At 32.4% G+C, this 24,696-nt stretch overlaps 1 pseudogene; it reads right to left on the bottom strand.

Annotated features, from left to right (window-relative positions):
- Window positions 1-24,026, bottom strand: LOC101972505 (superoxide dismutase [Cu-Zn]-like; annotated as a pseudogene).
- Between the last annotated feature and the right edge of the window lie 670 nt (window positions 24,027-24,696).

Here is a 24,696-nt window from a genome sequence, read left to right as displayed (position 1 = left end):
TTACTGTGCAATTCCAATTACACCACAATCCAGACAACTTCCAGGATTTCCTGTCTTTTTACTTTCTTCATTTCTAATCTTGCACAAGTCATCTGTTTTTCATGGACCACTATTATGTGGACAATGATGGAAGGCTCTCTTGAGAGTGAGAACAAAGAATCTGAAATGGACCCATTGGCCCCATCATGTTTGTCAGTAGTCACATTGCCCAGGTCTCCCATGTGCTTTTCTTCATCTTTTGGCCCATCATGTTTTTTTTGGATTGATGATTGAAGTGAGGACCTACACTTGTAGAGGTACAAACTTGTACATTGTAGGTCCTCACTTCATTTATCTCCAAACTGATGGATGTGGAATCCATGCTGGCCCTCAGCCAATCCTGTAATGCATCTTGAAACCACAACTTTATTTGCCTTCTGTTTGTAGTGGAGGGTGCCCTGCATTGGGCATCACCCTTCAGCAAGCACACAACATTTGTTGCTATAATGTGCTAGAGGAGCATGCCAGTCCCATCCCAAGGAGTGCTAAGGCAGCTGTGAGCAACGTTGCAGGAGACACTGGTATTAAGAAAGATTTTAATATTTGTTTTGTGTATGTGGAAAAGTTGGCAAAATGTCTGCATATTCCACATTGTCAATATTCAAACAAACCAGGCTCTTATTTTCTTTCAAAAAATACAGATAACTTTCTTACATGTTTAGGAAAGAGTGTTGATGATCAGAAATAGACTTTATCTGATGTAACTCATTTTTATACTAATCAAATACACACACAAAAACCAGATTTTTAAGCAGCAATGTAGCCCTTTTTATGTCAGATATAATGTATAAAGGAGAGTACTTAACTGGTCACTTTGCCTGTATTAAACCTACATAGCTTTCATTTTTACAATCATTTACATAACAGCTAAACTCAGACAAACATATTTAGATCTCAGGTGTGTGTATATATTATATAGTAACACTATATATATATATATATATATACACACACACACACACACACTCACACATATTTACAGTGGTAACTATGTAATAACCTAAAGTAACAGTTGTTATTCAAACAGTTATGAAGGAATTATTTAAAAGACTTTTAAACAGAATCAAACCCTAATTATTTAAGACATATTTTTATCAATAATAAACACTAATGGGCACAAAAATTATCTTTATAGACAAGAACAAATCAATTTTTTTTTTAAAAAAAAAAAACTTGTTACTTTAATATAGAGAGAATTAGATTTTGGTTTCTATCAGTACATTAAAATTGATGTGGGGGGGCACCTTAAATGTGTTCAAATGATTGTGCTAATTATAATCATCCTAATCTCACACAAACTTTTTTGAGATTTATTCTCCACAAATCATGTGTAACTTATTAGGCCCTCTATAACTTGTTTATATCCTTAGTTTTGTCTTCTCTTCTGCCTTGAAATTTAGCACAAGAGTATTACTTTACCATACAAAATAATTTCTTATACCTCTTTCTTAGTTGGTAAATCTTAAATTTACATTTTGAAACCTTATACAATTTCTGAATATTTCTGTCAATTACTCCTTTTTTATAAGATAAAATACTTTTTAAAGTACTTTAATCAAAAGATAGCTGAACATTTTGTACTATTTGCATGTAGAATTATGCTAGTTGGAATTTTAAGTCTTAATAGTCTTACTTTTAGTGAAAATCCAGAAACAAAGAATCCTGTACTGCCTTTTTATTTCCCAGTTCATAAAATCACACTAAATATACTCAAATATATGTTATTTTACAGAATTTAAGAAGCCAAGAGTATGTGAGTTTATATTTAGCATGTGATGCTTTTGTATTTTAACTTTGCAAATTATTCTCATTTATGTTAGTCTAATTTACCCATTTTTACCTAAGGTTACCCATGAAGAAAATCCTAATTAACATTTCAAGGATTTACTCTTATCTTTTAAACAACTTAAGTTGAACTTTTTCTTAAAGTTTTAAGTCCCACAAATTAACAGAAATGGGAGCAATTTCTTTTCTTTTTTTTTAATGAGCTCTCATTTATCTATGACAATTTTGATACCATGTAAATGACAGACATAAGCACATATATATTCAACATAAAATACACAGGAGTTCACAAGCATACATGAAAACTAACATGAAACAAAAATTTTGTGGGCTTTTCTTGAATAATTGACCTCTGAATAAGACAGCAGGAAAAACAGAGGACTAAAAACTCCAGTTGGACAAAAAAAGACTAATTGGAACAAAACATATTAATTTAGGTGCAAAGAACAAAATTTACAACAAAATCCATGAACAAAAACAAGACAGAGATTTTGGGGAAAAAAAAATGACATGGCTGTATTTACTCCCAAGTTTCCATTGTTGCTCTTCAGATCATCCCTTGTTCCTCCCCAGAAAATAAAATCTGTATATCCTTTGACATTGTTTTAATTCCTTCTATAGCCTAGCAGTGAAGGACACAGAGCAGATGGAAGAGTGGGAACCACTGAAGCTGGCTTAGATTCTTCTCTCCCCTCATTGTTGTCATCATTCCTAGAGGCAGAAGTTAGGGAGTTACTGACTAAGGAGGGGTTACTGAGCAATGTAATTATTCCAGATAGAATCGAAAATTGTTAGAAATATTGGGGTCCCATAAGATATCAGATGCTTACTCAAAAATTACTCAGCAAGACATATTTTACTGCTTCTATCAAAAACTATGGTAAGCAAGCACATTGGGCAGAAAATCTGCCCAGGATTTTAACCCTAAGGCAGAACTATCCCTTGTTCTAATAGGAGGAGTTCAGGATTATAATCTACATGACTGACTAATATAGAATTGGGGAGGGCAAGAGAAAGGGCTATAGTTATATTTGGATCGCTCACTATACCACAGGCATTATGATTAGAAGACTGAAGACAAAGATATGTTCGGGAGGGGGCCTCTAAATGGGTACCTTTCAACCACATGGTTTAGATTACAGCATGCACATTTTTGTTACATATTAGGATACTCCAACTACATGTTTAACTCTTATAGAAAAGAGAGCATTAATCTTAAAAGGAAAACAAAAAGTATTCAATATCAGTACTCAGCAGAAAAATTAAAATAAAAATTATGGTGGGACACCAGCTGACTCTACTTAGAATGACTATTACCACAGGACAAAAGAAAACAAGTAAGTGCTCATGAGAATGCGGAGAAAAGGAATCAATTACACACTGGTGTTGGGAATGTAAATTAATAAACAATATGGAGGTTTCTTAGTACATTGAAAATAGAAACTGCCACATGATCCAAAACTACTACCAGTGGATATCCATCCAAAGGAAATGGAATTGATAAATAAAAAACATAGGAACACTCTCCTGTTTATTGAAGCACTAGTCACAGGAGTCAATAAATGAAATAAATCCAAATATCCAATAACAGATGAATGGATAAAGAAAATGGGATACATCTACACCATAGAAAGGTATTCAATAATAAAAATCATGAAATCCTGTCATTTATGACAATATAGATAAATATGAAGGACATTATATTAAGTGATGTAAGTCAGACAGAAAGACAAACACTACATAATCCTACTCATATGCAAAATCTAAAAAAAAAAACTGTTGGTTGCATAGTGAAGAGTAGAAGAGTGGTTATCAGAGACTGATGCGTGATTAAATGAAGAATAATGAAAAGGAGTCATCAACATGTACAATGTTACAATTTAGGAAGAAAAAGTAATGTTGTTCTGTTGAATAGTAGAATAATAATACTTAATAATAAGGTATAGTGTATTTCAAAATAATTAAAGAAAGGTTACTTTTTGATGTTACTCCAAAAAGAAGTGACAAATAAATGAGGTGATCAATAAAGTGACCAACTTGATTTGATTATTATAGAATGCATATACATGTATCAAAAAATTAAATTTTACAACATGAATATAATTGTGTCAATTTTATTTTTTGAAAGTATTTTCAAATTTAACTTATATGGCCATTATAAAGTTTAAATAAAACAATCCCCAACATTGGATTGACAATAAATGTAAAGTATTTATTAGCTGCCCATGAAAGGATGTCTTATACAATTTCCAAGGTGGACATGTGCTGGAATTAGTATGTTGAAACTGTTTCACAAAATAGTGTGACATAGTTGATAAGGTTACTTTTTTTCTGAAATCAAAGAGTCTGAGTTCAAATATTTTCTCCACTGTTTATACTTTTGTGATCCACTTTATAAGGCTTAGAATTACATCAATGAAATCAAGATAATAGTTCTATCTCATAAGGGAAATTTAACAAATAATGTAATAATATTGGTAAGACGTTTAGCATGCCCACTGTATAGCTAGTGCCTAAGAAAACCAAACCTTTAGTGGTGCTATTTTAAAAGATGCTGATGTTAACAGCTTCAGACAGATGAATGGGGAAAGATTATAAGGAATTATTTAGTTAATAAAAGACTTGATAATTTCTCATAGTTTGGATATGAGATGTTCCCCCTAAACCTCCATGTTAATGAATATTCAGAGACAAAATGATATGGTTATGAGACCTATAACAAAATCAGTCTGTCCTAGTTGTATGAACCAGGTGGGTGGTAACTGTTGGTAGGTGAGGCATGGCTGAAGGAAATGGGTCACTGAAGGTGTAACCTGAAGAGTTCAACTTTCTTGTAGGTACTTTATCTCTCTCTCTCTCTCTCTCTCTCTCTCTCTCTCTCTCTCTCTCTCTCTCTCGCTCCTTCTTGGCAACAATGAACAGAGCAGCACTCTTTCAAAAAACCTTCCAGTATAATGTTCTGCCTCAGCTTGGATCTGAAGTAATAACACACCATAAACTGAATCTCTGAAACTGAGACAAAATAAAAAATCCTCATCTAAACTTTTCTTAAGTCAGATATTTTGGTCATAGTGACTCAAAGATGAGTAAAACAGAAATTGATACTGAGAAGTGAGATCATTGCTATGACTGACCTGATCATGTGGTTCAGAAACATTTGGATTTGGACATAATTTACACAAATAGCTTGCAAAACATAGGAGATGCAAGCTGGAATAGGCTTAGAATGTTATAGAAAGAACTTAATGGGTAATTCTTCTGGAACCTCAGAAAATCAGAATGCTGATAAGAATGCAGAGAGTAAAGAATTGTGTTAATGGGGTTTCAGAGGGGAATGGGGACCATTGATGCTATATTCTTGTAAAGAACTTGTTTACATTTTTCCATGTCCTGATATTTTGTGTGATGCTGACTTATAAACTGATGGACTGATTGGTTTGGTGGAGGAAATTTTGAGGCAGCATAGCATTCAGTCTGTGGCATGGATTTTCTGGCAGATTTTAGCCAAATTTGCACTCAGATTCAGGAGCAGAAATCAGAGACAAAAGATTTAAAATCACTGTAGTGTTACAAGTAAAGTGCATGTAAATTTGTGGTCAAGGATCTGGTGGTTATTGATGAGATTATAGCTATTAAAGGTAATCTAAGGGTTTTGCATAGAGACAGTAGAAAAAATGGCTTGAGGAATATCAAGAATTTGCAAGATCATACTCATTGTAGCCTCAAGGGTACATAAGGGAAAACTCCATAGTGGTGGGGGGTGGTGTAGGAATTTGTTTCACCACATATAACCCATCCCAATACACTCAGGGGATACTACACCCATGTTTACACTGGCTTCGAATATTGCCCAAGCTATTGGCAGACCATGACATTGTTTACATGGTGCTGCTTCTGCAGGAATGCGGAATGCTTGAGTTAGGTAGTCATGGAAGATTCTACCAAGATTTCAAAGGAACATCAGGAAGGCCAGAAAAAGTGTAGCAGGGTCAGAATTCCTGTGGGCTTCCCATGAGTAGGTGATGAATAAAGATATTAAGGTGAAGTTGAAGCTGGATAAGAATCCTCACAAATTAAGAGAAGCCATTAAGGATCACTTACCGATGAAAGCAGCTGGATATAGAGAAGATTCACACTAAATGTAAATATGAGTTATACCTGGAAATGCCAAAAGGAAGGAAATTCTCAAGACTTTTGGAGCACACATCTCACCACCATGTATCCTATGTGTTATATATGGAGTTATGGGATCTATTTGAACATCTGATTTTCAGTCTTCTTTTGACCCCATCCCTTCTATCTATGCTCCTATTCCTCCCTTTTCTGAACAAGTACTCTGTCTCACAGTATATTGAAAATATATAACTTGCTTTTGAGTTTTACAGGGACTCACAGAAAAAAAAATGTCTTGAGTGTCAGATGAGACTCTGAACTTGAAATTTGGGATAATGCTTTAACTGTAAAGAGTATGAACCAGGCATGGTGGTGCATGTCTGTAGTCTCAGTGACTCAGAAGGCTGAAAGAATTGAAAATTCAAGAACAGTATAAGCTGTTCTGTGAAACTTAGTGAAAACTTATCTCTAATAAATAAATAAATAGCTGAGGATGTGGGTCAATGGTTAAACACCCATGGATTTAATCCCTCATATAAAAAAATACTATGAAACTCTTGGAGATGGACAGATGAATTTTGCATTATGGGATGGACATGAGCTTTTGGGGGCCATGAGTGGAACATAATAGTTTGGAAATGAGGTGTCCTTCAATAGCTCCTCAGTGAATATAGGAACATTCAGAGGGGAAATGATGGGATTTTGAAAGATTTAAAATAAACTGTTCAACCTAATTTTATGTGAAGGCATATGGGGCATGGCTGGAGGAGGTTGATCACTAGGAACATGCCCTGAAAGCAGTCTTCTTTTTTTCAGCCTCTTCTATTTTCTGGCTGCAATTAACAGAGCAGAACTAGTACACAATTCCCTTCTGCTATGTGTTGGCTCACCTTGAACCCAGAGTAATGGAGTTGTCCCTCCATGGACTGAACATATGAAAGCATAAGTCAAAATAAACTTATTCTCCTCTAAGTTTTTCTAGTCAGGTATTTTGGATGCGGTGATGCAAAGTTGACTAAAAAAAAGCCATGCCAGATGCAGTGGCACATGCCTGTAATTGCAGTGATTTGGGAGGCTGATGCAGGAAGATTTCAAGTTCAAACCTAGCCTTAACAAAAGCAAGGTGCTAAGCAACTCAGTGAGACCCTGTCTCTAAATAAAATACAAAATAGGGCTGGGATGTGGCTCAGTGGTTGAGTGCCCCTCAGTTCAATCAGGGTCAAAAAAAAAAAAACCAGTATAAGTGAAAATGAAGATAGAACATCAGATTCAAGAGACTTTACAAATGATGAAATATTAAGGCATTGTAGATAGGATATTGTTTCTTTGCCTTTTGGCTAAGACCATTTGAAAGTCGAGAATAAAAGAGAAGAAATACTAAAATATGTTTCTATGATTTTAATTCAGGTTAACTTTGGTGTGGTACTGATAAAAATACGTGATTAACTTATGATAATTGTGTGTGTGTATGCGTGTGGCATGTGTGTGTGTGTGTGTGAGTGTGTGTTTGTAGTAAATGAAAGAAAATGAACTTCCTTTGGGATCTGATAATTCGAGGAAGCTTTTGCAAGTAGAAGTGAAGTAAAATACTGTAACACTTTTCAAGTCATCTGCATAGATATAATTCTTAAAGTGGTGAGGTAGCTGCCAAATTCAAACTTTGCTATTTACATATATTTAAGTGTATCTGAATGAAAACACACCTGGAAAAATTTTTTCCAATAAATGCTATTCCTGTTTGTCCTAGGTCTTTCATTACAGATGTTTAAGGGTTTTTTTTTCTTTTTTTTTTTTTTCACCTGCTGGCAAATACCCAAGGTCAAGACATTTTTCTTTCTGCATCCCTACCCCAATTTAAATGTATATAATCAGTATTTTTTCACTTATCTCTGTTTTGTGCTAGATGCCACCAACTTATAATTTAACAATCAAAATCATACCATAATATTGCTTTCTGATTTCTATCTGTATTTTAACAAATATAGTGCATTCTGGAAGCAATACCCTTTAAACCTATACTGTGGTGTCAATGGAATTTCAGACCCTAGTGCAGACAGCCTAGAATGAATAATATATTTGGAAAAATGAGTTTTCAGTCCCTTAATCATATGGAATTGCACTTGTTTTTCCACCTTTGCATACATACTCTTTATTGACAAAAAACAAGGAAGAATAACTGATATATTTCAGATATTTAAATAACTAAATTTGCTATCAACCAAGGTTAAGGCTTATTTAATTATACATAGATTGTTTGCTGGAAAGCAGTATGGAGATTCCTTGGAAAACTGGGAGTGGAACCCCCATTTGACCCAGCTATCCCACTCCTCGGTTTATACCCAAAGAACTTAAAATCAGCATACTACAGGGACACAGCCACATCAATGTTCATAGCATAATTCCTGATAGCCAAACTGTGGAACCAACCTAGATGTCCTTCAGTAGATGAATGTATAAAGAAACTGTGGCATATATACACAAAAAGAGAATAAAATCATGACATTTGCAGGTAAATGGATGGAGTTGGAGAATATAATGCCCAATGAAGTAAGCCAAACCCCACAAAACAAATGCTGAATGTCTTCTCTGATATAAGAATGCTGATTCATAATGGGGATGGGGCAGTATCACCAGCTAGTCAGGATGGCAACCTGAGCTGGGTTCACAAGAGCTGGCTGCACCAATAACTTAAGAAAACAGTGAAAGAAGCATGAAACACACATAAATACCTTTTGCTTGCAGGAATCAGGGAAGGCTCTCAACCTTAAGGGTCCATTGGAAAGAGTGAGCAAGCCATCTTAAAATCCTCTATTTCTTGGGGAGAAAGACATTCGAGAAAGTTCAACCCAAATGAGTCAAGGAGTTGGGTTTCAGGGGAGTGTAGCCCAGTCTCATTGGGTGATGCCCACTCCCAGAGCATCCTCCCCTTATGAGTGGAGGTGAGGTCTACCTGTTTCCATGCACAACAGAAAACTGTCTCCACACCTCCATTGCTCAAGGCTAAGGGTCCATGCTCACTTTTGTGTGGCAGCTCCTGACAGGGCGGGGAGCATGGGAGGAATAGAGGAACTTTAGGTAGGGCAAAGGGGAGAGAGGGAAGGTTGGGGCATGGGGATAGTAAAAACGGTCGAATAAGATGGACAACATTACCCTAAGTACATCTATGAAAACACGAATGGTGTGACTACTTTGTGTTCAAACAGAGACATGAAAAATCGTGCTCTATTTCTGTAATATTAATTGAATTGCATTATTCTGTCATATATAACTAATAAGAATAAATAAAATTTAAAAATTTTAAAAATAGCCAAGAAGCCATGGATTTAATGATATGATTAATTTAATCAAAGTATTGAGTTTTATGCTGTAGTATTCACACTGAAGATAAAGCAAATGGGAACAAAAGATATATATATATATATATATATATATAATTTACCAATGGTATTAAATTGATGTGACTTCAGAGGTATCAAACATATTCAATATTAAAACTGCATTTTACTAATAGTATCATACTTTGATAACCATTCTCTATAACTCTCTATTTACTCTAATCTGAAAAAGTGAAATTAAGGAGTTAGTGGATGAGGAATGTGAGAGTAGTTTAGAATGATCAGTTTTCCTTATCATGTATTTTTAATTTCCTTATTTCAATCAAATACTTGTTAAGCACATGATAAAAGAATGGACATAAATAGTTTATATCATAAATTGTAGTTTCTTCATGTGTGCATTTTCTTCATTAGCAATTAAATCCTGTATAAAAAATAAAAATGCTTTTTCTTAATTTTGGGAAACAATGGGATAGAAGGAAATTCCCTTTAACCAGGGATAAAAACACTTCCTATCTTGAGACAAATAGACAAAGACCTCAAAACACTGACCATTCAAAATACACACTACACCAAAATGTGTATGTGTGAATGAATAGATTGCCTATACATTCTTCCCTAATGTGGGAGGATTAAGAAATGATGTAGTAATGTAAAAACTAACTAGAAGCCAGGAGATATTGAATCTTCCTCTGTTTTGGAAACTCTGGCTGACTTTTGAACCTTACTGCATTACTGAGGCTATTAAATCTGGTGCTTAGTTTGCAGGCACTAAATATGGCTTATAGTAAAATGATCCAACAGGCTCCCTTTAAAAATTCTCATTTTACCATCAGAGTTTTTCTGTTCCATCTGCCCAGTCAAATGTGAATATAGTTGTTTTAAAAAGAAAAGGGGGTGATATCTTAATATTGCCAAATTTAGAATTAATTTTAAAAGAACAAAAGGCTCCATAAGTAATGCCATTTGGTAAAATGAAAAAAGTGAAATTGCAAACAACTAAACATATAGATTTGAAATGGGAAAATTACTACCACTTAATTAAATTATTTTTGTTCCTTCTTTGTGAGCTATAGAATAGGCACTGTATTACGTACAGAAAAAATAAAACATGAGTGAATAATATATGAGAACACATTAGTTGGTTTCCTATTGGAAGCTCTCCTATCTGAAAGCTTAACTTTAATTTAATTTAATTCCTATGTCATTTAATAAAAGGCAGACATTTTTATTTTAACTTATTTTATAAAGATGAAATATGATACAATTTTAGAACAAGTTTGAGCTTATATAGAAATCAAATTATGTAAGCTCTTTTTATATATTAGCATGGCAACTATCATGCATAAAACAAAATGCTCCATTAGTTAATATTTTATTTTGAAGCCTCATATTTTCCTTTCCCAAAGATTCTTTGACAATAACTTCATGCTGTAGGAAATAATAATTAATATGTACCAAGGTCTTGATTATTACAAGTACTAATCTTTGTATGCATTATCTCATTTATAACTATCAGAAACTTTATCATATAGACACTGATATCCCTATTTGTAAAGTACATAAACTGAAGTACAAAGAGGTTTAGTCATTTAACCAATTTTATACAGTTAGTTTATCTCTAAGGGAGTTTTGTGGAATATGCATTTAAAATAAAGCTATGTCTTTTGGTGAAAATTTATTAACTTTTTAAAGGGATATATCACTTTTCTCTCCTATTAACTCTCTTCTCCCTTTTCCCTCTACACTCACATTTTCAAATATGAATATATAATAGTACTGACATATTTGCTGTAAAGTTTGGGAATCATTGGATTTTTAATTTGCTTGCTTTGAAGAAAAACATTTCTTCTATGCTGAGTCATTTCTATCTCTTCAGTCTCTGAGGAACTGATCTTCTATCCTGTTTCTCATACTTTACATGATAATATTTTTGTAAATTTCAGCATGCCTGAAATAACTCTATTGACTTCACTATGATAAATTTATTTGCCTTTAAGAATCAAAGCTTTGTACTTGGAAACATAACCTTTGGAAAAAGTTATTTCTCCATTTGGATACTATATCATCTATTAATCCTTTTGCTTTCTATAGTGTAGAGACACTGGTTCTCCTTTGGAATATATTGTGCAATGCTAGTGCAGATATCATTTTGTTCTGGTGAAAAGGATATAATTGGTATGCTTATGAGTATGCTTAATTTAAATTAAATAGCACATATTCCATTTTTGAGCATGACACGTTTACAAACTGTAATCATCAAAGGCTTTTTCCAATATGATCTCTACTGAAGTGTAGAAAGCATTCATCACATTGAAGAGAAGCTCACAGAGTAAAACAAATGAAAAGATCACTTAGGGCTCTTGATATTCTAAGAACCTGAGGAATAGTAATTTTGTCCTATTGCTTTAAGTAATCTCTCTATAGATGTAAGTCCCCATATTATATTTTACTTCTTTGCAAGTCACCTTCAATTTTCTAAGAAAAATTATTGAAATATGTGAATTTTTCATTATAAGCACATTGCTTTTGGAAAGTAAATGTATGGTAAGAGCTTTTAGAAAATGTAGAGCTTTACATTTGTCATGCATAGTACTTTTCTTCTTTACTACTTCATCTGTAAACAACACACAAAGCATTTTCATCCACATCACTGTTAAGAACAATTATTTTGTCATATATGTTGTTTTAGACTATTTAAATTCATCTTGACTAATGGAAGCACCCTTCTATCAAAAAATTTTGAATGGAATGAGGAATGAAATATAAAAATGTACATTATATTTTCTTCCTCTTTGTTTCTTCCTTTCCTTTTGTCGTATTTCTGCTTCTTCCAATTTCTATTTGTATGTTATATATAAATGGGTGAATATTTACACACTGTGGTGCAAATTGTCATCCAGAAATACCACTGATTACTCAAGCAAAACTTTCAAAATACTGTCCCCTTGTTATTGTTTGGATGTGGAATGTCCCCCAAATCTCATGTGTTGAAAGCTTGACCCTCAGCTGATGGCTGTTTTGAGAAGCAGTGGATATTTTAGGAGATGGGAGGAAGTAGGTCACTGTGGCAATGTTCTTGAAGGGTACATTTTGTCTGCAGGTCCTTCCTTACTCTCTCCTTTTCCTTCTTGGCCACTGTGATGTGAGCAATTCTGCTCTACAATGTGTTCCCTGTCACAAAGGTCTGTCAAACCAAAGGTCCAAAGCAGTGGGGCCAAGAAAGCATGGACTGAAACCTATGACACAGTGGGTCAAAATCAATCTTTCCTTATTTTGTTTATGTGAGGTACATTGTCATAGCATTGGAAAGCTGATGAAAACACCCATTTTGTTTAGTAATTATAACATAAGAATTTATATAAATCACAGCCTATCCTCTGTCTCTACATGCTGGAATTTCATAATATAGTCTCTGCTTTTAGAGAACAGTAAAGGAGGTGGCTGGTTAGTGGCAGATCTTAGTTCTTGCACTAGCTCATTTTCTTTGCTACATTTTTAGATGCTGATCTGAACTGAAAAATTAATTAATCATGACAGAATAAGTAATTGTTCAAGAATGAATGTCCATACTTATGGAGCATACTCATAGTATTCTATGAACTTCTGGGTTTCTACTGATATCCTATAATAAATTGGAAAAACCTGAAAATGAAATATTGCCCATGTTGTCACTTTGATGCTGGTTTATTGAAAGACTTTCAGTCTTTTGATCTCTTAATATCTGAACATACTCATGAAAACTACTTGAATTGTCTTAAAAATTATAATCAGATCTCTTCAGGTTTACTACAAAAATGTCACATCTTTATAAATTAGATTATGGGTAAATATCATGACATAGGTAATTTATGTACAGTGAAAATGGTCATGATGCTTTGGTACTTGTTTACTATAAAAACAATTTGAGTAGTAACTAGTTGTTTGCTTCACTGTTCTTAAAGATTAATTAAATTTGTTATTCTCTCTTTCACATTCAAATATTTATTTTTTAAAATTTTTGGAATTTTGATTTTTAAAAATTCATTGAAAATATATAACGCCATCTTTGACATTCTATTTTTTGAGATTTAGCGTCAATCAGTAGAAAAACTAACGATGGTGAAATTTGTTTAGTCTAAAAAAGTTAGGCTTTATAATTATATTTAGGCACCTCTGGTAGTGTCAAATAAAATACCAAATACCAGAATATTGCAGGGAAAATGCTGGGAGAAAATCAATTACAAATCTAGTAAGAGCTTGTTTTCCTCATAACAAACACCTGCTGTAGTCTCCAACTGTCACCTCCTTTTCAGGAGTCTAAGCCACCTACTGTGTTTCCCCAATGACACCTCCCCCTCAGCAGCCACCTGCAGTTTATGCCAACTGTCTCCTTCCAGTTCTCTTTCTCCTTAGGAAAAACTACCTGCTGCCAAAATAACATTTAAGGGAGTACTTTTTTTTCTTGGTGTGGGGGGGGGGCTTGTGTGTTTCCTGTATGCTTAGGCAGGATGTAATTGCTGACATTTAATCACTTAAGAATATTTTCCCACTCAATATTTTTTTTTGTCTGAGAAGAGTGTTCATTGACTTAAACAATGCATAGTTTTACTAAATTAATCCCACATTATCTACTTTTCAAACGTAACTTTGTATTGTTGAATAGCCAAGTAACAAAATTATATGTAAATGAAGAAACCAGTATCAAAGTTACATTCATTCAGAATTGGGTTTCAATGGGAACTTTTGTTAAGTATATAATTTAAGTCATATAAAAGGAAGGAGTTTTATCTGTGTCCTCTGTATTGTAGAACTTTGCTTGTACTTCTAGATTCATAATGTACTGCAACATATTTAATAATTTTACTTATATTAATAAAATTAATTAGTAAATATTAAATGAAATACTGAGGAAGTTTCAGCTCCTTAAAAGTCATCAAATGTGAAACAGATAAAGAGGTTATACACTATGTATTTATATATATATATATATATATATATATATATATACAGTATATTTGTATATATATTTTATATAATATATCTACTGTTTACATATTATATATATATAGTATATTTTTGAATTTAATAAGATGATGAAACAGAAGAGCTACTCAATAATTATTTTCCAAAGTCATTTGCTGATACATTCACAATACCTATTCTTTTATTAAAATATAGAGCTGTTGAAGAAATTAATTATTTTACTTAATTTTTCTATCTTTTTTTTAAGTGTTGGGTATGAAACCCAGTGCTTTGCACATGTTATGCAAGAACTCTAATATTGAGCTACATCCCCAGTCATAGATATTTTACAAGTATATTATTAAGATAAAATTTATTTAGTGGATGAACAAATCCAAATATAAAGAAAATTGTACTAGGCATATATTCTCAAAACATTGTCTAAGGCTGAATTTACAAAACAAGTAGAAACTGTAAATTTTTCTCAGAAGTATTCTGCCTTTTATATAACATATTACAGAATGAATATTTTAATGTGTTGATTATCAATTAAATTAGATAAGGCTGATTATTCAACACCATGTAAATGTAGCCTTAATCCTTTCTATCTTTGTAGTAACACATTTTCTTTTATCTAACATGCACAGTGAATTGTTATGATATTTATATTATAATCATATTAAGGTAATCAAATAATTAAAAAGACATATTAAAAGATTTAAAAATAAACTCCATGGTGCAGTGGCACACACCTGTAATCCCACTGTCTGTAAATAAAATATAAAAAGGGCTGGGTATGTGGCTCAGTGGTTAAAGACTTCTGGGTTCAATTCCTGGTACAAACACAAATACATAAATAAAAAATTATCTGTAAAAAATTTTCCATGTGTAATTTTCTGAGAAAAAAATATGTAAATATTTATATATAATAAATGACCATACATAGAGGAATATTTGCTTTATTTTTTCAATTCTATTACATTTATTGTACTTGATTGATTAAATAATAAAATATTAATTACAAGGTATTCCAGTTTGTTAGTAGATCCAAAAAAGAGCATAAGAAAGTTATAGCTATTCAAGGGTTTGCTACACCAACAGTGACTCATGATAATGCCAATACCTTGTTAAAATTTTTTTTTAAAAATGTTATTTTTACTATCCTAAATTTCCATATTATCTATATACTTAAACTCAAAACCCTATATTTTTTCAGAAAATTTTTCCACGACAAGTATGTACAGAACCCATAAATCTTAGTTATTTAAAATTATAATTTTCTCAGATTTTGGTATCTAAGAAGCATGACTAATATTGAAAAAGCTTGTTCAGAATTTGAACAATGCTCTTCAAGATAGCTGTATAGAGGCATACAATGCTCACTTGTCCTTCCACAAAGAAAAATCAAAGCAAAAGGTCTATACCTGCATATTAAGGTGAATTATCATGAGAAAACACAGGGAATCAATAGGAGAAAAACAGAAACCTTGTAAGATCCACAGACCTGGGACAACAGCATAGTAAGTGAAACAAAATATCTTGGTAACCTCATATTGACTCCACAACTGTGGGAGTGAGAGTCTCTCCTCTTCAGGAATAAAGGTGAAAGAGAGAGCCTCAGGAAACACTATCAGACAGGATACTGGCAATCCTAACTTTTGGAAAATTTTACAACCCTAATTAGCTTATAGGCTAAACAGATCAATAACCTGAAGTTAGCATAGTAGACTTGTTTTGGAAAAGGAATTCACAACATCTCACAGCAAAACTCCAAGGTGTTTTAGCCAAGAGCTATTGAGAGAAGGGACAAATTTTATGAATTTGAACTTCTCTAGGGGTCAGAAACCTGTATATATTCCCATCTCTGGGACCCCACAGACATTCCATTTCACTGGCTCAGTGGGTAACTGTTTCTTCACAAAGTAAACTTAGTTCTGCAGAGTGATTCTTACACAGACCTGCTGTGATCACTACATAGGGTTTCCAGTTCTTTTAAAGGAAACTTGGTGAGGGATGGGTACAGAATGCTATGTAGGAATAATATAGGTCTAATAATCTCAAGATGTTTCTGATGTTGTGGTCAGTTTCAGAATCCTTAGGCTAATATGGTCTTCATTATTTCATTAATAAATAATACCATAAAGTGCCCAAATTATAGATTCCTCAAGACAACATCTGTCTTTTTGACTAACATTGGTTTGGCTTTGATGGCACTATAATGTGTCTTAAAGTCTGACATTTTAATTTATTCTCTCTTTTCTCTCTTTCTTCAAGATGGCTTTTATTACTTGGGATATTTTATGCTTCCATATGAATTTAAGATTGTCTCTTCTAATTCTGTGAAGAATGTCAATATTAATTTGATGAGAATTGCATTGAAACTATGAAAAACTGTGGGTAGTATTGAAATATCAAAAACATCATTTCTTCCAATTCATGAAATAGGAGTACTTTCAGCATTTTAGTGTCTTCTTCAATTTCTTTCATCAGTGTATTGTAATTTTCATTTTAGAGATATTTCACTTAGTTTATTTCTAGGTATTTTATGAGCTTGTAGCTATTGTGAGTGTGAATGCTTTCATTATTTCTTTCTTAATAAATTCACTATTGGTATACAGAAAAGCTACTAATTTTTGTGTATTGATTTTGTATCCTGCTACTTTACTGAATTCATGTATCAGGGTTAATAGACTTTTGATAGAATTTTTAGATTCCTCTATGTATAGAATTGTATCATCTGCAAACAGAGATAATATAATCTTCTTTCTATTGCCTAATTGTTCTAGTAAAAATATATTGTACTATATTGAATCAGGGCATTGAGAATGGGCACCTTTGTATTGTACCTGATCTTTGAGTAAATGCCTTCAGTTTTTCCCTATTCAATATGGTGTTCACTTCACAACCTTATTATGCTGAGGTATAACACTTCTGTTCCTAATCTGTGCAGTGTTTTTATCATTTAGGAATAATGAGCTTGTGGAAATCTAGATACTACACATACAAACTTTGGCATTAAAAAGAGTCACAGATGAGCTTTAGTCCCAAAGATATATAAACTCTACTTCTCCCTTCCCCAAAACTTAATCTTTCTTTGTTTCAGTCAAAATCAACATGAAGTGTCTAGATTGTACTTGTTAGCTTTTTAGATTATGAACAACCCCATAAGAATCATCTGTCACTTTTTTTAAAAAAATAAAAAAATGTGATTCCTGTTTTTAGTTCTTTTACTTTCAGATCCTATTACTTTTAATCATCCTTGCCTTTTTTGGTTTCCCAAGTATGTTTAAGTGACAGATTTATAATCTCAGATTTTTTTGTCATTCATAGTTGAATGGTTTATCCAAATTTCCTTATAGCTAATACAAATAAAGTTGAATACCAAATACAGCATTCTTTTTCTTTTTTAAATATTAATTTTGTAGTTGTAGTTGGATACAATACCTTTATTTATTTATTTTTATGTGGTGCTGAGGATGAAACCCAGGATCTTGCACTTTCTAGGCCAGTGCTCTACTGTTGAGCCACAACCCCAGCCCCTAGTGTTCTTTTTCTTATTATGGAATTATATTTTTAAAAAATTTAAATAATTTACATGGAATAAAGTATATAATTATATTGTAAATTTTATGAGTCTTAGCATTTGTATACAAGTGTGTGCTCACAAATGTCAAAAATTATACAGAACAGAGAATGATAATTAATTCTAAAAACTCTACATATGCTATTACCCTGTAGCCAAGCCTTTTCCCCAGCACTAATATCTGAAATCACTCCTCTCTTCTTCATCTCTAAATTATTTCTCTTTTCTAGAATATTATAGAGATGGGATCACATAATATAAAATTTAAATATAACATGTGCTTATTTAATTTACTACAACGCATAATTGTGTAATTTCTCCATGTCATTGAGGGTTTCAAGAGTTCCTTATTTTATTTATCTATTTATCTATCTATTTATTTATTTATTTATTTTTGACAAAATAGTATGCCATTGCATAGAAGTACCACAATTGTTCAGTTTTGAAAGATTTCTTACTTATTTTGAAATTCTGAAAGTTATGAATAAAACTGCTATATACACTTATGTACAAAATATTTATGTTGCTGATAGTTTGAGAAAACTGTGAAAATACTGTTGCATGCATTTGTATACAAAGCAAAGAGATTAAATCAGTAATAAAAAAACTCCTATGTAAGAATATGCCAGGGTCAGGAGGAGTATCATATGTGTTCTACCAGGCCTTTAAAGAAGAATTAATGCCACTGGGCACTGTGGTGCATGCCTGTAACCCCAGTAACTCTTGAGGCTGAGACAGGAAGACCATGAATTCTAAGCCAGCTTTAGCAACAGTGAGGCACTAAGAAACTCTATGAGACTCTTTGTGTAAATAAAATACAAAGTAGGGCTGGGGAGGTGGCTCAGTGGTTTAGTGCCCTTGGGTTCAATTTTCGGTATGAAACAAACCCAAAACAAACAAACAAACAACAAAAAACCAAACAACAACAACAACAAAAAAAAAACTGAATGCAAATATTATACAAATTATTCCAGGAAATATAAAGGGATGAAACCACCCCTTAATTGATTTTATGAAGACAATATCACTGTGATACAAAAACTGTTTAAAAACAGTATAGTTCAATATACCTGATGAATGTAGATGCAAAAATTCTTAATATCAGCCATCCACATTCATACAAAAGTAATTAGATTGTAATCCATGATTAAATCAATTTAATTCTAGGGATATGAGTTTCATTCATCATATGTAAATCAATGATATAAATTATCACATAGGTAGAATCAAGGACTAAAATCATATAGTCATCAAAATCAGTGCAGAAACATCTTTCCATGTAATCCAGCACCCATTCATGTTAAAAACAGTAGGAATACTTGGGTTGAAGGAATGTACCTCAAACCTGTATAAAACAAAGTAACATATATCATTCTACTGAATGTAGAAAAAATGAAAGCATTTCTTAGAAAATCAGGAACAAGAGAAGGATGTTTGTTCTCACCACTGTGATTCAAAATTAAAGGAATGCAGTTAGTAAAATAAGTAAAAATTTCTGTTTATTTATGACATGATTCTATATTTGGGAGACCCAGAACACTCCAATAAGCTATTTCTAGAGCTTATAAACATGTTCAACAATGTATCAGTATACATTTTCCACCTACAAAGTCAGTTGCTTTCCAATAATACATTGAGTCTGTTGAGAAAGAAATCAGGAAAAGATTTCTGTTCATGTATCCTCCAAAAATACTTGGGGATAAATCTCACTAAGTAGATGAAAGGACACACAGAATTTTTTTTAAAGTCCTAAAATCATATGGAAGAATAAATGATCTAGAATACACAAAGCAATATTAAGTGGTAAGTGATGTTGGTGGCATAACAATACCTGATCTCAAATTATACTACAGAGCAATAGTTATGAAAACAGTATGGTATTGGCATAAAAAAGGACATAACTATTGATGGAATTGAATAGAAAACAGAGAGACAAATTGACACAGATATATTCATCTGATCATTGCTACATTCTTGGGAAAGGTCTGGAGAATAAAATAAACAAACAAAAATAACAACAGCAAAACACAAATTATTTCTCATATGGGGTGCTAATTTTACTCTTTTGACTAAAGACAGGTTTTTTTTTTGCTTTGTCTTTTTTTCTTGTTTATGATTTCAGTACATATGGTAATCTAAACTGGAAGGTATTAGAGGCAAATTAAAATAAAATAAAAATAAAACACAAAACAACACACAGGAAACTCACTCTTATATAATCATAGAAAGTTTCATTTTCCTGCTCAGTCTGCCTATATATATATGTATTTGCACACAGATATATGTGTATATATACATATATACATATATATATATAATATTTTAGAGGTACATAATAATTACACAGAATAGTGCATTATCTTTTACATATACATAATATAATTTGAACACTCATTATATGTTTATTTTTATATTACTCTTGTAGTAGCTTTCATTATTTTGTCCAGGGGTTTTAGTTACATATAATCCAATCTCTGTGAATAATAAGGAGGAATGTACTTACTTCCCATTAATAAAATCCTATAACTTATAACATAGCATGTACAGTCAATAGTTCAAAATATGCTTTTTTAAGTAGTTAAATTGGTTTGGGAGAAAAATTGTCATTAAACATTAATCAAATGAATATCGAGAATGAATAAATAATCATCCTTACAATCTAAGGGCTATAATTGCTAAAATTGAAAAATATGTGTAAAGTATTCACAAATAAAGAAAAGTGGTATAAAATAAAACTTTTAATATTTTACTAAAGCCTGGAAGCTTTTGATGAATATATTTTATGATAAGACATAAAGATGAATGAAAATACTACTGTTAGCAGAATTCTGTAAATTGTGACCTTTGCATTGTGGCTCAAATGCTTGTCTAATGTATGTAATTACTCAGAATGAAAACAAACAAACAAAAAAAAAAAACAACAAAGAATGTGAAAATTAATTTTCAGAGGAAACAAACAATACAAATGTTATTTTTGAATAAAAGGAAATGTATCAATTCAGAATTTATATCAAATGTTATGCTTTGGATATGTGGGGTCCCCAAAAAGTTCACATGTAAGAAATTACAAGAAGATTCAGAGAAGAAATTACTGGGTTACTCAACCCAGTCAGTGAGTTACTCATTTGGTGGAATTAATTGAGTGGTAACTGAAGGTAGGTGGGGTATGATCAGAGGAGGAAGGGCATGAAGGCATGGCTTTGGAGTATATATTTGTATATGGCAAATGGAAATCTCTTTCTTTCTCTGCTTTCTGTTCATTATTTGAGCTGTTTCCCTCTGCCAAACTCTTCTTCCATGATGTTCAGCCTCACCAGGAGCCCCAGGGAATGGAGTTGGCTGTATATGGACTGAGAACTCTGAAACTGTGAACCCTTAAATAAATTTTTCTTCCTCTACATTTTTTCTGGTTGGGTCCTTTAGACACAGCGGTGAAAAAGCTAACTAAAACACCAAACATACTGGACATTTGTTTAGCTCAAACAGAAATGACGTTATATTTTTTGTTGAAGTAGATAGTCCAAAATGAAACCTACAGAGAAAGTCATAGAATCTTAACTATTTTTTATTTCAGTGATTGATATATTTAACCCATTTTGTCCTCTAATTCCTGATGTGTAACACATATGAAAACCTAAATATAACATGGAATATAAAATAAAATTAAACAATACAATTAAAAACATATATATGTGTGTGTGTGTGTATACAGAATTGAAATAGGTTGGAAATAATAATCTAGAACACACACACATATATGTTCAATTTTGTTGAAATATTCACAGAATTTGAAATCTTGAGACTTCATGGGTTAAAGACTTTCATTTAAGCATTGCTCGTCTATTACTAAAATTTCAATTCAGTTTCCATTTGTAAAAAAATAAGTGGAGAAATTTTTTTCAGTGCATTTTAATTATACAGAATAATAGGTTTCTTTATGTCATATTTGTACTTGCAGTTTACCTACTTTGATCATATCAATTCAACATTATTCTTCCTTACTTTCTCCTTGCCTCTCACTGACTATCCCTTTACACTTCCATAACAGTCTCTTTTGTACTCCCATGTCAGGTTGTTTTCTAGACTTCATGTATGAGAAAAGATGAATTTCTGTTCTAAGCTGCATACTTTATCTAAAAGTCTCAATGACACTCTAAGTATTGAAACATGACATTCTATCACATAAATATAATTATAGTTATTATCTGTCAAAAATAAAATTTAGAAAATCTCAAAAACCAATTTTTAGTATATAGTGCTGTTATTTATGTAATATCAATTAAGAATGTTTTGGAGACTAATATATGGGCTGAGACAAATATATATATGTCTGACTTTATTACCAAATTATATCATGATATTTGTATCTTACAACCGTAGGCCTTCAATCATATCAATTTATATGAGCTACCATTAGGATTTATAATTCACATTTTGATGTTTTAGAAAATCAATTATTATGATGATCAAAAGTACATCTGTTACTTTCATATTATAGTTTGCAGTACTCACATACTTCTATGTTAAATATATTCTTTTTTAAAAGAAATAATTTTTGATTTGTGGATGGACACAATATCATATCTTTTATTTCTTCTTATGTGGTGCTGAGGATTGAAACCAGTGCCTCACACATGGGAGATAAACACTCTACCACTGAGCTACAAACCCAGTCTCCAATGTTAAATATTTTCTGTTATCCACTTTTTGCATATATAATTTCATTGACCAATTTTTATCAATTTGACTTACACCAAATTTGTAATTGTTAAAAAAATTCATGGGTTTTGCTTGGCTTTTGCTTTTCCTATATTATTTTGTCTCATTTCTGTAAGGAACACTAACTCTCTATAGTGGATGTGCGATTTATGCCCTTTCTGCTCATAATTTTCCTCCACATTCTGAAAAAGTATCTCTAGTTTGTGAAAATGTGTCATGATACTCATAATCATTTTAAGCTTCTGAATTGTTCTTCAGCAATTTGTTACATATTTCAATTCAGCTAGAGATTTTATTTTCTATTTAATCTTTAAGTATATGTCTCTTTTTCTTCTCATTTGAAACAGTTTTTTGTAGTATTTTTAATTTTGTTTATTTTATGGAGAATAGAACATTGTAGTCTAATATATTCTTATGATTTTTTTTTGCAGATAACTTTCATAGTTCTTATTTTTCTTAAGTGGAAAAGATTCCTTAATGTTAGTAGATTTATTTTATAGACTACAACATATTATTATTTTTATAACACTCATTTTTGAATGAGGACAGATATATCTGGCATATACACCAAATATATAGTTGCTTTATTTGTTATAGATTATATCATTTGATTATTCTCCAATGATAAACTGCCCTTTTCAGGTTTCAATCCAGCACCATGTAGGAGACTCCAAAGTTGCCACGAGCTTAAGCCAAGACCCTTTAGATTGTTGCTGCAACAGACTGTGAGTGATATATATATATATATATATATATATATATATATATATATATATATATATATATTTGTTAGGCTTTTGCTTTTTCTATATTATTTTGTCTTATTTCTGCCAGGAACACTAACTCTTTATAGTGGATTTGTGATTTATGCAATATATATATAATATAAACACTATTTATTTTCTACAGCTAGCATGTGATAATACTTAGATACAGAGTGTATATAAAAGTAAGAAAAATTCTTAAATGTAAAGAAATCAAAAGGAGAGAGAAACAAGGTACAGAGGCAAAATGGCTTGCTCGTCTGAGCTGATGGCTTTATTTATATCAATAGGTTACATTAGGTCAGTGGCATCCATAGTACATTATTGTTGATTGCATCATTAGGCAGGTTACAGAGTTAGCAACATTATGAAGTTTATTCCTCAGTTACATACTATAGTTGCAATGTACAATGTTAGGAGCTTTGTTTAGTTCTCAAGAAAGTCCATTGTTTAAAAATACTTTTATGTGGACAGGTTCAGGAGAAGTGGAGCTTTGTGAAACATTGTGACTGTCTAATAAGAGAGTTCCTTTATTCCCAGGAACTGTGTCTAAGATCAAGGTCAAGGGTGATAAGACTCTATCATAAAGACTCTATCATGGAGCCTATTCATGGTGGGTATTACCATAGCAGCTGGGCCATCCTGCACTTTTGCACACAAACTTTCCCAGGCACCAAGCATGTCATAGTCATAAAAATCATCAGAGGCCCCAATCTCAGACACTGCTCTTCCATACTCTGTCATTGTGCTCCACAACCAGAGAAAACAGACTGTCCTATACATTCCCACACTCAGAACCCTTACAATTAATTGCATATCTTAAATTACTAGGACCTGGGATTTCAAAATAATTAGGTAGTGCCTAACTCACAGGTGGTCCTTGGTACTTTTCAAATGAAATGATTTCAAATGTTGTTATGAACAGATGGACTTGATAATACTTGACATATTTGACATTATTTGGCTGAAACTCAGCTGAGCGAACAAGTCCTGAAAACCCACATCCAGTATTTGAGGGACATAGCAGTAAGATGCATTCTTCAAGTTACCTGGGCAGTCCCACATATCTAGCCTAGCTGGTTGCCACCCACATGACTTTTCTTTTATGCTGGTTCTCTTTGCAGTCAGTGGCTTTCCTCAGCAGAACTTCCACATTACTTGCACTTAATCCCAATAGTCTTCACTACTTTGGCATCCTTCTCACAGCTTCACACATTTGCCTATAATTGGCTGTCCTCAGGGGTTCTAACCCTGCTACACTCTGCTTGGCCTCCCAGGATTCCCTTTAAAATCTTCATGAAAGACTCCATGACACCCTAATACAAACATCCTGCATTCCTGAAGATCCAGCACCATGTGGGAGACTCCAAGGTTGCCACCAGCTTGAGCTGAGACCCCTTGGAACACTGCTGCA

Source organism: Ictidomys tridecemlineatus, chromosome X (genome assembly GCF_052094955.1).
Source record: "Ictidomys tridecemlineatus isolate mIctTri1 chromosome X, mIctTri1.hap1, whole genome shotgun sequence".
Classification (NCBI taxonomy): domain Eukaryota; kingdom Metazoa; phylum Chordata; class Mammalia; order Rodentia; family Sciuridae; genus Ictidomys; species Ictidomys tridecemlineatus.
This window is presented reverse-complemented; position numbering and strand designations above follow the sequence as displayed.